This window comes from Rattus norvegicus, chromosome 1 (genome assembly GCF_021556685.1).
Source record: "Rattus norvegicus strain SHRSP/BbbUtx chromosome 1, alternate assembly SHRSP_T2T, whole genome shotgun sequence".
NCBI lineage: Eukaryota > Metazoa > Chordata > Mammalia > Rodentia > Muridae > Rattus > Rattus norvegicus.
Window position 1 is genome coordinate 75,309,008 of NC_141534.1, and position 13,506 is coordinate 75,322,513.

Below are 13,506 nucleotides of genomic sequence, written 5' to 3' on the forward strand. Positions count from 1 at the left end.
TGGAAAAAAAGATAGCATTTTCAGCAAATGGTGCTGGTTCAATTGGAGGTCAACATGTAGAAGAATGCAGATCGATCCATGCTTATCACCCTGTACAAAGCTTAAGTCCAAGTAGATCAAGGACCTCCACATCAAACCAGATACACTCAAACTAATAGAAGAAAAACTAGGGAAGCATCTGGAACACATGGGCACTGGAAAAAATTTCCTGAACAAAACACCAATGGCTTATGCTCTAAGATCAAGAATCGACAAATGGGATCTCATAAAACTGCAAAGCTTCTGTAAGGCAAAGGACACTGTGGTTAGGACAAAACGGCAACCAACAGATTGGGAAAAGATCTTTACCAATCCTCCAACAGATAGAGGCCTTATATCCAAAATATACAAAGAACTCAAGAAGTTAGACCGCAGGGAGACAAATAACCCTATTAAAAAATGGGGTTCAGAGATAAAGAAAGAATTCACAGCTGAGGAATGCCGAATGGCTGAGAAACACCTAAAGAAATGTTCAACATCTTTAGTCATAAGGGAAATGCAAATCAAAACAACCCTGAGATTTCACCTCAAACCAGTGAGAATGGCTAAGATCAAAAACTCAGGTGACAGCAGATGCTGGCGAGGATATGGAGAAAGAGGAACACTCCTCCATTGTTGGTGGGATTGCAGACTGGTACAACCATTCTGGAAATCAGTCTGGAGGTTCCTCAGAAAATTGGACATTGAACTGCCTGAGGATCCAGCTATACCTCTCTTGGGCATATACCCAAAAGATGCCCCAACATATAAAAAAGACACGTGCTCCACTATGTTCATCGCAGCCTTATTTATAATAGCCAGAAGCTGGAAAGAACCCAGATGCCCTTCAACAGAGGAATGGATACAGAAAATGTGGTACATCTACACAATGGAATATTACTCAGCTATCAAAAACAATGACTTTATGAATTTCATAAGCAAATGGTCAGAACTGGAAAATATCATCCTGAGTGAGGTAACCCAATCACAGAAAAACACACATGGTATGTACTCATTGATAAGTGGCTATTAGCCCAAATGCTTTAATTACCCTAGATGCCTAGAACAAATGAAACTCAAGACGGATGATCAAAATGTGAATGCTTCACTCCTTCTTTAAAAGGGGAACAAGAGTACCCTTGGCAGGGAATAGAGAGGCAAAGATTAAAACAGACACAGAGGAACACCCATTCAGGGCCTGCCCCTCATGTGGCCCATGCATATACAGTCATCCAATTAGACAAGATGGATGAAGCAAAGAAGTGCAGGCCGACAGGAGCCGGATGTACATCTCTCCCGAGAGACACAGCCAGAATACAGCAAACACAGAGGCGTATGCCAGCAGCAAACCACTGAATTGAGAATAGGACCCCCGTTGAAGGAATCAGAGAATGAACTGGAAGAGCTTGAAGGGGCTAGAGACCCCATATGTACAACAATGCCAAGCAACCAGAGCTTCCAGGGACTAAGCCACTACCTAAAGACTATACATGGACTGACCCTGGACTCTGACCTCATAGGTAGCAATGAATATCCTAGTAAGAGCACCAGTGGAAGGGGAAGCCCTGGGTCCTGCTAAGACTGAACCCCCAGTGAACTAGATTGATGGGGGGAGGGCGGCAAGAAGGGAAGGATGGAGAGGGGAACACTCATAAAAGGGGAGGGGGGAGGGGGATGTTTGCCCAGAAACCGGGAAAGGGATTAACACTCGAAATGTATATAAGATATACTCAAGTTAATAAAAAAAAAAGACAAAGTCTTACCTCCATATCTTGTAAGACAAAGTCTTACCCTCCACCGATGCTCTTCCCCCTCCTTGCTTCAAGAAGGATCAACAGGAGAAAGAAGACTAAATCGGGAGACTGCCCCCTCCCAGCACATGAGGGTTGGTTTTTCAGGTGGTGATACCAGGGATCCACTCCTGAATGCCTTTTCCTTCCTAGATACACTACCCAGGCATAAGACCTTTGAGCTGATATGGGAGAGTACCCTAACTAGTACACCTTTACTTTCATTGTCTCTTCTGTCATATTTGCTGTATGTTAGTCATTTGTTTCCTTTGTGCTTGTCATCGTGGGTTACCTCCTTCTACCATCAAGAAATGCCAGATTAAGGCTCTGCAAACCAATCTGTTTACCTATGGTCTCGAGGTTAAGACCCATGACCTAGATCCCTGAATATCCCCAGAGGTCATGTGGGAGTCTAACTTTTTTATGTGTCTTCTCTTCCTTGCCCACAAGCCTTAGGTACAGTCTGTAAATATCACTTCCTTGTTCTTTGTCTCTACCCTCCTAACAGTCATTTACAATCTTAAGAATTCTTCCCCAGAAGAAGTGGTGGCTGCCCATAACAAACACTTCCAGGATCAGGTTGATAGTCAACTTTCCATTATTGACACCATACCACTTTCTCCAGGAAAACAGGTTGATTTTAGCAATGAGGATGAGGGAACCTCTTCTCAAGACTTCCAGCCATCTGGCTCCAAGCTATCCTCTAGCACCTTTGTCAAACATATATGATGTTTATGTATACATATTAAATTATAAAGATACTGTTTATATTCAATGTTATTTTCTTGTCTCTTTTATGTATTTATTATATTTTATTTTTTATTAGATTTTTTTATTTACATTTCAAGTGTTATCCCCTTTCTCTGTTTTCCCATTCATAACCCCTCTATCCCATCCCCCTCCTCCTGCTTGTGTGAGGTTGTTCTCCCACCTATCCATCCAGCCCTTCTCACCTCCCTGCCCTGACATTCCCCTACACTGATGGATTTATCCCTGTCAGGACCAAGAGATTTGCCTCCCATAGATGCCAAACCAAAACACTCTCTACTACTTATGGGCTGGAGGCATGGGTCCCTCCATGTGTACTCTTTTGTTGATGGTTTTGTCTCTGGGAGCTTGGGGGTGTCTGGTTTGTTGGTATGGTTGTTCTTCCTATGGGTTTGCAAGCTAATTCAGCTCCTTCAGTCCTTTCTCTAACTCCTCTATTGGGTTGCCTATGCTCAATCCGATGTTAAGTTACAAGCATCTTCTTTTGTATCAGTAAGTCTCTAGCACAGCCTCTCAGGAGATATCCATATCAGGCTCCTGTCAGCAAGCACTTCTGGGCATCAGTATAGTGGCTGGTTTTGGTGGATTTATATGGGGTGGATCACCATGTGGGGCAGTCTCTGGATGACCTTTCCTTCAGTCTATGTTCCGGTCTTTATCCCTGTATTTCCTCCCATGATGTTTTGGTTACCTCTTATAAGATGGACTCAAGAATCACATTTCAGTCTTTCTTCTTCTTGAGTTTCATATGGTCCGTGAATTGTATCTTGGATATTCTGAGCTTTGGGACTAATATCCACTTGTTAGTAAGTGCATATCATGAATTTGTTTTGTGATTTGTTTATCTCACTCACAATGATGCTTTCTAGTTACCTCCATTTGCATAAGAATTTCATGAAGTTGTTATTTTTAATAGCTAAAAAGACCTTCAAACACATAGGAACAAGAAAAAAATACTGAAGAGAACACCAATGGCTTATGCTCTAAGATCAAGAAATGACAAATGGGACCTCATAAAATTGCAAAGCTTCTGCAAGGCAAAGGAAATTATCAATAGGAAAAAAACTGCAACCAACAGATTGGGAAAAGATCTTAACTAATTCTACATTCAATAATTGGCTAATATCTAATATATCCAAAGAAGTCGAGAAGTTAGACTGCAGAGAACCAAATAATCCTATTAAGAAAGGGGAACAGAGATTAAAAAAAAAGAATTCACAACAGAGAATTATCAAATGGCCAAGAAGCACCTAAAGAAATGCTTAACATCCTTAGTCATCAAGAAAATTCAAATCAAAACAACTCTGAGATTCCACCTCACAACAGCCAGAATGGCTAAGAATAAAACTCAGGTGACAGCAGATATTAGTGGAGATGTGGAAAAGGAAGAACACTCCTCCATTACTGATGGCATTGCAAGCTGGGTCAACCACTCTGTAAATCATTTGGGTGGTTCCTAAGAAAATTGGACTCAGTACTACCTGACCCAACTATACCACTCCTGAGCATATCCCCAAAATATTCTAAAACACATAACAAGAACACATACTCCACTATGTTCATAGCAGTCTTATTTTTAATAACCAGAAGCTGTAAGAACCAAGACGTGCTTCAAAAGAGAAATGGATACAGAAGATGTGGTACATCCACCCAGTTGTGTATTACTCATCAATTAAAATAAAAAAATAAAAAATCTTGTCTGATTCACCTCTTGAACAAATGGTGTCATATTCAAAATGTCACTTTCTTCTTCTTTATTATGTATGGTACTGCCTATGTTTTCTTCTGTTTTGTTGTTTGACATTTCTTATTTAGGTTTTTAGTTTATGTAGTATTGGCTTTTTGTGAGGAATGATTGATCTAGGCCTAATTCCTTTTTCTGCATGCGAAAATGCAATTTTTCTAGCATCAGTGTTTGCAGATGCGTTTTTTACTCCTACTGAACTTTTTAGAACTTTTGGCAAATGTTATACAGAGGAAGTTAAAATGTTCTTCAGTTTGTTCCATTGGTGTACTTTTGTGTTCTTATGTCACCAGCATTTTGGTTTTACTGCGCTGTGACTTTTCTTTTCTTTTCTTTCTCTGTTTTTTCTCTATTTCTTCCTGTCTTTCTTAACCTTACATCTTTAACTTTTCTCTCCCAGTTGGTCTCCCCTCACAGACTCCCTCCTATTCCCCCTCACTTCTCATTTGAGAGGATGGGGGCTCTCTTGGTTGTATCCCAAACTTGGTGCATTGAGTCTTTGCAGGGTTATCTGTATCCTCTTTCTCTGAGTCCAGAATAGGCAGTACAGTTAGGAAATGAATTCCACAGGCAGTCAACAACTTTACAGGTAGCCCCCCGATGATATTTCTTAAGATATAGTATATTAAATCAGCATTTTTTGCTTCTGATTTGTTTCTGTTCACTTGTTTTATTTTGCTCAGGATTTATTAATATCTTTTTATCTATGTCTTTGGTTTTTCTACATGAGCTTCAGAATTATTATTTTTATATCTTTGAAGAATGAGATGTAGATGTGAACATAGCAGTAAGCTTTTGATACCACTAATTATTTATTACAGAATATTAATTTCAAAATATAGTTTCTTTATGTAAACCTGTTTTCATGGACAGGATCAGACATTACATCATACAATCTTATCCAACAACTAAACATCTGGAATCCCCCCAGATGTACTGGCAGTTATTATTGTGTCTAATATTGAGGAAGGGAAGGACCTGGCTAAAGACCAAATAGTGTTTGTGTAATATAAAGCCTTAGGCCTGGTAAGTTCTTTCTACTATAGGTAAATATCTAGGACACAAGAGAGGGATCAAATTGTCATTATGAAAGAAATATCTATATCCATTATTGTTCTACCACTCTGATTTTACAAATCCACTACACTTTATCACACCTTCCTAGTCATTTTCGCATTCCTTTTCCACCTTGCTAACTCTTTTAGTTAATCAGTGTTTTATTAGTTCAATTTCCTTGGCAGTGACCTTCCTAGCCTTTAGCCTTTCATTCTATTCTACTGTACCTCCTCTCAATTTGTATATCTTAACACACTATGTCTTATATATTCTACTCCAAATACATTTTTCAAGTTTTAGACATTTTTTATCTCCTCTCTTAAACTAATGCATACTTTTGAACACTAGAGTCTCTGTCATTTGCTTTGCAGCACTTTTCATTGACTCCACTTTTCACTTGGACAGGTCTGTTTTCTTGTGTGTGGGTATTTTGGAATGAAAAAAAAAAGAAACAAACATTAGAAGTCAAAACACATGTGCAGGCTGGCAGCCTGGGTTCTCCTGAGATGGCTTTCTACCCTGTTCTCTCTTTGTGTACTGATTTTCTCTAGATAGCTTTTTCATGCTATTCTAAAAACTCTTTTGTTGACTCAGCTAGATTTTTGCTGGAGACAACTCTCTCTGCTAGTAAAAATTACAAAAGCTCTCCGGAGAGATATTGGGCTTTCTGATCAAAGTCAGGAAAGATGCTAAAAAAAATTCTTATATCTTCTTACCAAGTCACAAATACTGTTAGAAAAATTCTAAAAGTATTTCTTGTGTTTTCTGGTCAAAATCCAAAAGCCAGGAAAATTTCTAAAACATCTGTGTTCACTCTTCAGACAGCCTTCTCTAATCAGTTACTGTGTCAGCTTTTATTCTTGAGATTTCTGAAATAATTTTAGAAAAATTTCAAAAGATGTATGAAAAGTTCTAAGAGTGCTTTGTTGACTCTCTATGGATTTTACAACCAAAATCAGAAATTCCGTTAGAAAAAATTTGGAATAACTATTTTCACTCTTCAAGTGAAGAGCTTTCAATCTTCGAGATAGCACAGATCTTCTTTGAAAAAAATTTAAAAAAAAAGCCCTACTATCTCTGCTAGCTCTTCTCATGTAGAAGAAAAGCCCAGTTTTTTTTAAATTATATTTCAATTCAGTTGTTTGTTTCAGGTTCTCTTTTGCTTTTGATTATCCTATAGTGATCAAAGCTCCTCTATTCTGAAGAGACAGTAAGCATATTTTTCTAACATTGGAAAAGAACTCAGAAATCTGTATCCCTCAGTTAGTCACAGACAATATGATAGCCTGTTGGGATCCCATGTGACAACACCTGGGCTTATATTTACTGTGTCCCAGGCTGACCTTCAATTCAGAAATCTGCATCCATTTGTATTTGCCTCTATTTGTATGTTTCTGACAAGCTTGCTCATAGTGTATCTGCCTCTGTTCCTTTAAATCTGTGAAGGAAATTGTCCCATATACAATTCTTCTTGCATGCTTATATTTTTGCATAGTTGAGGCTATGTATTTTTGAACTGACGATTTTAGAGTTCTTTTCCACAGCTTTAAAGACTATCCTGTATATCCCACCATTTATCAATTTGCTAGTTTTAGATGTATCCTTGAAACCAGGACATTTTTTCTTTTCTTTTTATCCTGGAGTCATCAAGGTTAATAGGGAGGAAATTTCTCAGAGGAACATGAAAATACATACATCATAGAAGCCTCACACCCAGTCCATCCCTTGATACTTATGGATGTCCTAGGTTCAGAAACCATATCTTTCTTTCCCTACCAAGGCCATACCAGACTAGGTATTTCATTGACCCAGATTTATAATTGTTCTGTCTTTCCCAGATCTCTCCATTATATTTTGCCTATTTTTTCCCTCAAATGTCTATATCCTTATAAAAACATATTTCCATTTTTGATGTGGCTGTCCTAAAACTCACTATGTAGACCATGATTGCCTCAGAATCACAGAGATCTCTTTAACTGCTTCGCAGGTGTAGGAATAAAGATATAGGCTATCTTATACAGTTTCTTTATTAATTTTTATATAGATGAATCAATTATAATGAAAATTATGATGCATTCAAATAGAGAAAATGCATGTGAAATAATAAAATACAATCTGAAGAATGCAAAATCTACACTTGATCTTAGCCAAAAGGCCGAGAAGCGATAGAATGCAAAATCTAAAACAATGCCCAATGAGATATAGAATTAAGCTTAAAACAATTTTAGGTGATCAATAAAACCCTCATATTCTATAAACAAGACTGTCCTCTTTCAGTGATAACATAAAACAGTGTGATAAGTCATAATATGAGCTTGTATTTACATTATGGTATGAATAAACCAGTGGAAATAACTCAGGAAACATTGAGTCTGTCTGTCATTGTTCAATACTCATATGGTACCAGCGCTTCCATGACACCTTTCCAAGATCTTAGCAAGGCTTCAAACCAGTCATTGTAACAATAGTCATTAATTACAGAATCACTTACTGTTACCAGATCATAAATGTAATGCCACCTATGATTGTATTTCCTTTAAAAACACATTCACATCATGGATTTTAGACTTGTGCAATTTTTTTTTTCAGAGCTGGGGATCGAACCCAGGGCCTTGTGCCTGCTAGGCAAGCGCTCTACCGCTGAACTAAATCCCCAACCCATGCAATTTTTTAATATCTAATATCGGAACTTTCCCATGGTGGAAACCATGTTGAGTTCATCTATAAAAATGCCTTTATTAGATGTGGAGTTAGTGAAGTTTTTTTTCGCAATCTATACGTTGCTGATTTGTCCTATTGACTATGTCCTTTGCCTTAGAGAAGCTTTTCAGTTTCATGAGGTCCCATTTATCAATTCTTGATCATAGAATCTGAACCATGGGAATTCTGTTTAGGAAATCCCCCTGAATGTATTAGATTCTTTGTTTCTGTTTCTGTTGTTGTTGTTGTTGTTGTTGTTGTTGTTGTTGTTGTTGCTGCTGCTGCTGTTCTTGTTGTTGTTCTTGTTGTTGAAGTCCTTGATCTTCTTGGACTTGAGCTTTATGAAATGTGACAAACATGGATCTAATTTCATTTTTGTAAAAATCAACTGCCAGTTCGGTAAACACCATTTCTAGATTATATTTTCTTTTAATCATTTCATATTTTTGGATTCTTTGTCAAAGACCTATGTCCATAAGTGTGTGTTTTTATTTCTGGCTCTTCAATTCTATTCCACTGAGAAACATGTCTGACTCTGTACCAATACCATGCAGTTTTTATCACGATTGCTCTGCAGTATAGCGTGAGGTCAGGGATGGTGATTTCTCCAGAAGTATTTTTTTTTGGTGTTAATAATTATAATTTTTAATTAATCATTCTGTTTGTTTACATCTCAAATGATATTCCCCTTCAAAGTTACCCCTCCACAAACCCCCAGCCCCCATTTACCCCCTCCCCTGTCCCTTTTGCCTCTATGTGGCTGTTCCCAACTCATACCATCCACTCCTGCCCCATCACTTCAGCATTCCCCTACACTGCGGCATCGAATCTCCACAGGACCAAGGAACACGCCCCCTTTGATGTCATACAAGGCCATCTTGTACTACATATATATCTGACGCCAGAGATCTCTCCCTGTATACTCCTCAGTTGGTGGAATCACTGGGGAGTTTGGCCAGGCAGCATTGTTCTTCCTAAAGGTTTGTAATAAAAGTATGTTCCTCCATTCTTTCTGACAGTTCACCAACTGGATCGCTGAGATCAGGCTGATGTTAGCTCCAAGCATCTACATCTGCATTGGTCAGTTGCTGGAAGAACCTATCATGTAACAACCATACTAGATTCCTATCAGCAAGCATCTCTTGGCAACAGCAAGATTGGTGACTGCACACAGAATGGAAAGCCAGGTGAGGCGGTCACTGGATGGCCCTTTGTTCACTCTCTGTTCCACGTTTTGTCCCTGTCTTCCCTTTAGACAGGAAAATTTCTGGGTTAAAAACTTTGAGGTTGGAGTTGGGGATTTAGCTCAGTGGTAGAGCGCTTGCCTAGGAAGCGCAAGGTCCTGGGTTCGGCCCCAGCTCCAAAAAAAAAAAAAAAAAAAAAAAAAAAAACTTTGAGGTTAGTGTGTCACACTGTCCCTTGACTGCTGTCTCTACTGGCGGTGGTTTCTACAGGTTCTAGCATCACTACACTGTGCATTTGAACTAAAGTCATCCCTGGTGGGTTCTGGGAACCTCTTGCTTTCCTGGTGTCTCAGACCTTCCAATGGCTACCCAGTTCATCATGCCCTACTACCATGTATTTTTCTTCTATTTCCTGTAGTTGGTACTGTTCCCCTTATTTCCTCACCCTACACTTTCCCTCTGAGGTCTTCCCTACCTTCATTTCTATCCATCATTCTCTTACCCTCTCAATACAGTACTGTAGCATTCACAACCTGGTCTTTCTTTCTCCTAAGTTTGCTACAGTCTGTAGGTTGTATCATGTGCATTTTGAACTTTTGGGCAAAAGTTCTTTATTGCTAAGACTTTATTTTGCTATCCAAGGTTTTTTTTCCATATGAAATTGAGAATTGTTCTTTCCATTTGTCTGTGAAGAATTGTGTTGGAATTTTGATGGGGATTGGCTTGAAACTGTGGATTGTTTTTGTTAGGATAGTCATTTTTACTACATGATTTCTACCAATGAATGAACATGGAAGATCTCTCCATTTCCTGAAGTCTTTGTAGATTTCTTTCTTGAAAGACATGATGTTCTTTTCATACAGATCATCTACTTGTCTGATTCAACTTACTCCAAGATACTTTACACTACTTGTGATTATCGTGAATGGTGTTGTTTCCTTAATTTCTTTCTCACCTCATTTATCATTTGTATAAAAGAAGGCTTCTGATTTATTCAAATTAATTTTATATCACACCACTTTTCTAAAGTTGTTTATCACCTACAGAAGTTCTCTGCAGAATTTTTGGGGTTGCTTATATATACTGTAATATCATCTGCCAATACTGATACTTTTATTTCTTCTTTGCCAATTTACATCCCCTTGATCTTCTTTTGCTGTCTTATTGCTCTAGCTAGCACTTCAAGTACTACATTAAACAGATATGGGAAAAGTGGACATCTTGCCTTGTTTCTGATTTCAGTGAGATTGTATCAAGTATCTCTCCATTTAATTTGATATTGACTGTTTGTTTGCTGTATATTTCTTTTACTGTGTTTAGGTATCGGCCTTACATTCCTGATCTCTACAATACTGTATAACAGGAACAGGTGCTGTATTTTATCAAATGCTATTTCATCATGATCATGGGATTTTTTTCTTTCACTTTGTCTATATAGTGGATTAAGTTAGTGAATTTTCCTGGGATGAAGCATACTTGATCATGGTGAATGGTTGTTATTATGTGTTCTTGGATGCAGTTTGTGAGAATTTATTGATTTTCTTTGCATTAATATTCAAAAGAAAAGCAAGGCTAATGTCCAAAATATATAAAGAACTCAAGAACCTAGGCTCCAAAAAACCAAACAACCCAATCAAAAATGAGATACAGAATTAAACAGAGAATTTACAACAAAAGATGTTATTATGGCTAAGAAGCACTTAAATAAATGGTCAAAGTCCTTAGTCATCAGGGAAATGCAAATCAAAACAACCCTGAGATTCAACCTTACACTTAATCAGAATGACTAAGATGAAAAACTCAGGTGAAAGCACATGTTGTCAATGATGTGAAGAAAGTGTCCATTACTGGTTGGATTGCAAACTGGTGCAACTACTCTGCAAATCAATTTGGAGGATCCTGAGAAAATAGGAAATAGATCTACCTGAAGAACTAACTACAACACTCTATGGCATATGTCCCGAAGATGTCCTAACATACCACTGGACACATATTACATATATCCAGAATCTGGAAACAACCCAGATGTCCCACAATGGAAAGATAGATACTGAAAATATGTTTCAGTTACACAATGGAATACTATTCAGGTATTAAGATCAATGACATCATCATTTCCTTGGGTGGAAGAGAAGAATATCATCCTGATTGAGATAACTCAGACCCAAAAGGACATCCATGGTATGCTCTCACTAATAAGTGGATATTAGCCAAAAAAAAGTACAGAATATCCAGTATACAATTCACAGAATTCAAGAAGGTTAACAAGCTGAAGGGCCAATGGAGAATGCCTCAGCCCCCCCTTAATAGGAAGAAGAAAACAAACACAGGGTGCAGAGAGAGGGACCTGGGTAGGTGACAGTACAGGGAGAGGAAAAGTGGAACATAATCAGGTATTAAAAAGGAAACATGAGAGAAAGCCTGAGGTCTATCAGAAAGAATGAAAACAGGCCACCTTGGGAAGTAGGAGTTGAGGAGACCCTCTAGAATATACCAGAGAACTGTGAGTTGATAGATGCTCAGAACTCAGAAAGATGCACCGTAGATGAAATGCCCAATAGCTGGAAAAGGGAATTTGTAAAGCCCATCTCCAGTAGAAACAGAACATCTCGTGGAAGGAGTGGTTGCAATCCTACAATCAAAAACTCTCACCTAGAGTTATTTCTGTCTAAAAGAAATACTGACAGAATATTGGAGAATGATAGACATAAAGGTGGTGTAGTGACTGTCCCAAATTGTGATACGGCTTAAGATGAGGTTCCAAGGCCAGATACTACTACTGATGTTCTGGTTAGCTTACAGAATGGAGCCTCTCATGGCTGCCTTACAAGAGGCCCAACAAGCAGCTGAAAGATTCAGATGCATATATTTACACACCACCAATGGATAGGAACCAGGGCCTGTTTGAATTAAGAAAGGCTTGAAGAAGCTGAGGAGGAGGGAAATCCCATAGGAAGACCAGCAGTCTCACCTAATATGGGGCTCCCAAAATATCTGAGACACTGAGCTACCAACCAGGCAGCATATACTAGCAGATATAGGTCCCCAACACAAATATAGAAGAGGACTTTCTGGTCTGGTCTCATTGAGAGGAGGGCCTAAACTTTGAGAGACTTAAGGCCCCAGGAATGGGGTAGTTCTGGTAGGGTAGGGGTGGGGACATTCTACTGGAGACTAGGAGAGAGGAGGAAAGGGAAGAGGAACTGTCAGAGGGTGGACCTGGAGCGGGATAATGACTGGAATGTAAAAGAGATTTATTATTATTATTATTATTATTATTATTATTATTATATGATAATTCCCTAAAAGATAATCTAAATATCCTGTAAATGAATGAATGTTATCCCATTAATATATTACAATCCAACAGCGCCTTCACAGATGGGCTGCATTATCCTCATGTCACATACAATCACACTCATTGGGAAAGATATATTAAAATAAGAAATGACAAAGACTGTTAAAAGGTTATGAATATTTTAGCTTCTAGGTCACCTCTTTTTTTTAAAGTTTGCAATCAGAATTTTATTTATCAATTTATTAATTCTCTGGAATTACCAAGGTATTGGAATGTTAATAATTGACCTATATGGCAAAGAAATACTAATAATACAAATTAAGCTTAGAAGTATATCTTCCTTATGACTCTTACAGGAGGAACAAATTAAGAAAAAGAAACCACATATAGGACATAGTCTAGCATCAAAACAATTATCTGATTCGGCACTGAAATCAATTTCATCATTGATAAAGGGTAGAGTTCTAACATATATCTTCACTTACTTTTAGTTTTTTTTTATTATTATTAACTTGAGTATTTCTTATATACATTTTGAGTGTTATTCCCTTTCCCAGTTTCTGGGCAAACATCCCCCTCCCCCCTCCCCTCCCTTATGGGTGTTCCCCTCCCCACCCTCCCCCCATTGCCGCCCTCCCCCCATAGTCTAGTTCACTGGGGGTTCAGTTTTAGCAGGACCCAGGGCTTCCCCTTCCACTGGTGCTCTTACTAGGATATTCATTGCTACCTATGAGGTCAGAGTCCAGGGTCAGTCCATGTATAGTCTTTAGGTAATGCCTTAGATTCTAGGTCACCTCTTAATTTTGCCACTATTCTTATGCAATCTCTCTTTGTTCCAAAGGTCTTTTTTCCAGCCCAGATTTCCATTACCAGGTATGATCATTATGGTCTCTCTCTCTCTCTCTCTCTCTCTATATATATATATATATATATATATATATATATATA

The 13,506-nt window shown here is 38.3% G+C and overlaps 1 long non-coding RNA gene and 1 pseudogene across 5 annotated transcripts in view; one reads left to right on the forward strand and one right to left on the reverse strand.

Annotated features, from left to right (window-relative positions):
- The window catches only part of LOC148007197 (uncharacterized), a 137,251-nt gene that overhangs the window by 29,702 nt on the left and 94,043 nt on the right, over positions 1-13,506 (forward strand). For all 5 annotated transcript variants that reach the window (XR_015646273.1, XR_015646268.1, XR_015646269.1 and 2 more), the window contains exon 2: positions 9,096-9,263. This is a non-coding gene — a long non-coding RNA (uncharacterized LOC148007197). The remainder of the gene's footprint in view (positions 1-9,095; positions 9,264-13,506) is intronic.
- Positions 7,442-7,543, reverse strand: LOC120100490 (U2 spliceosomal RNA; annotated as a pseudogene).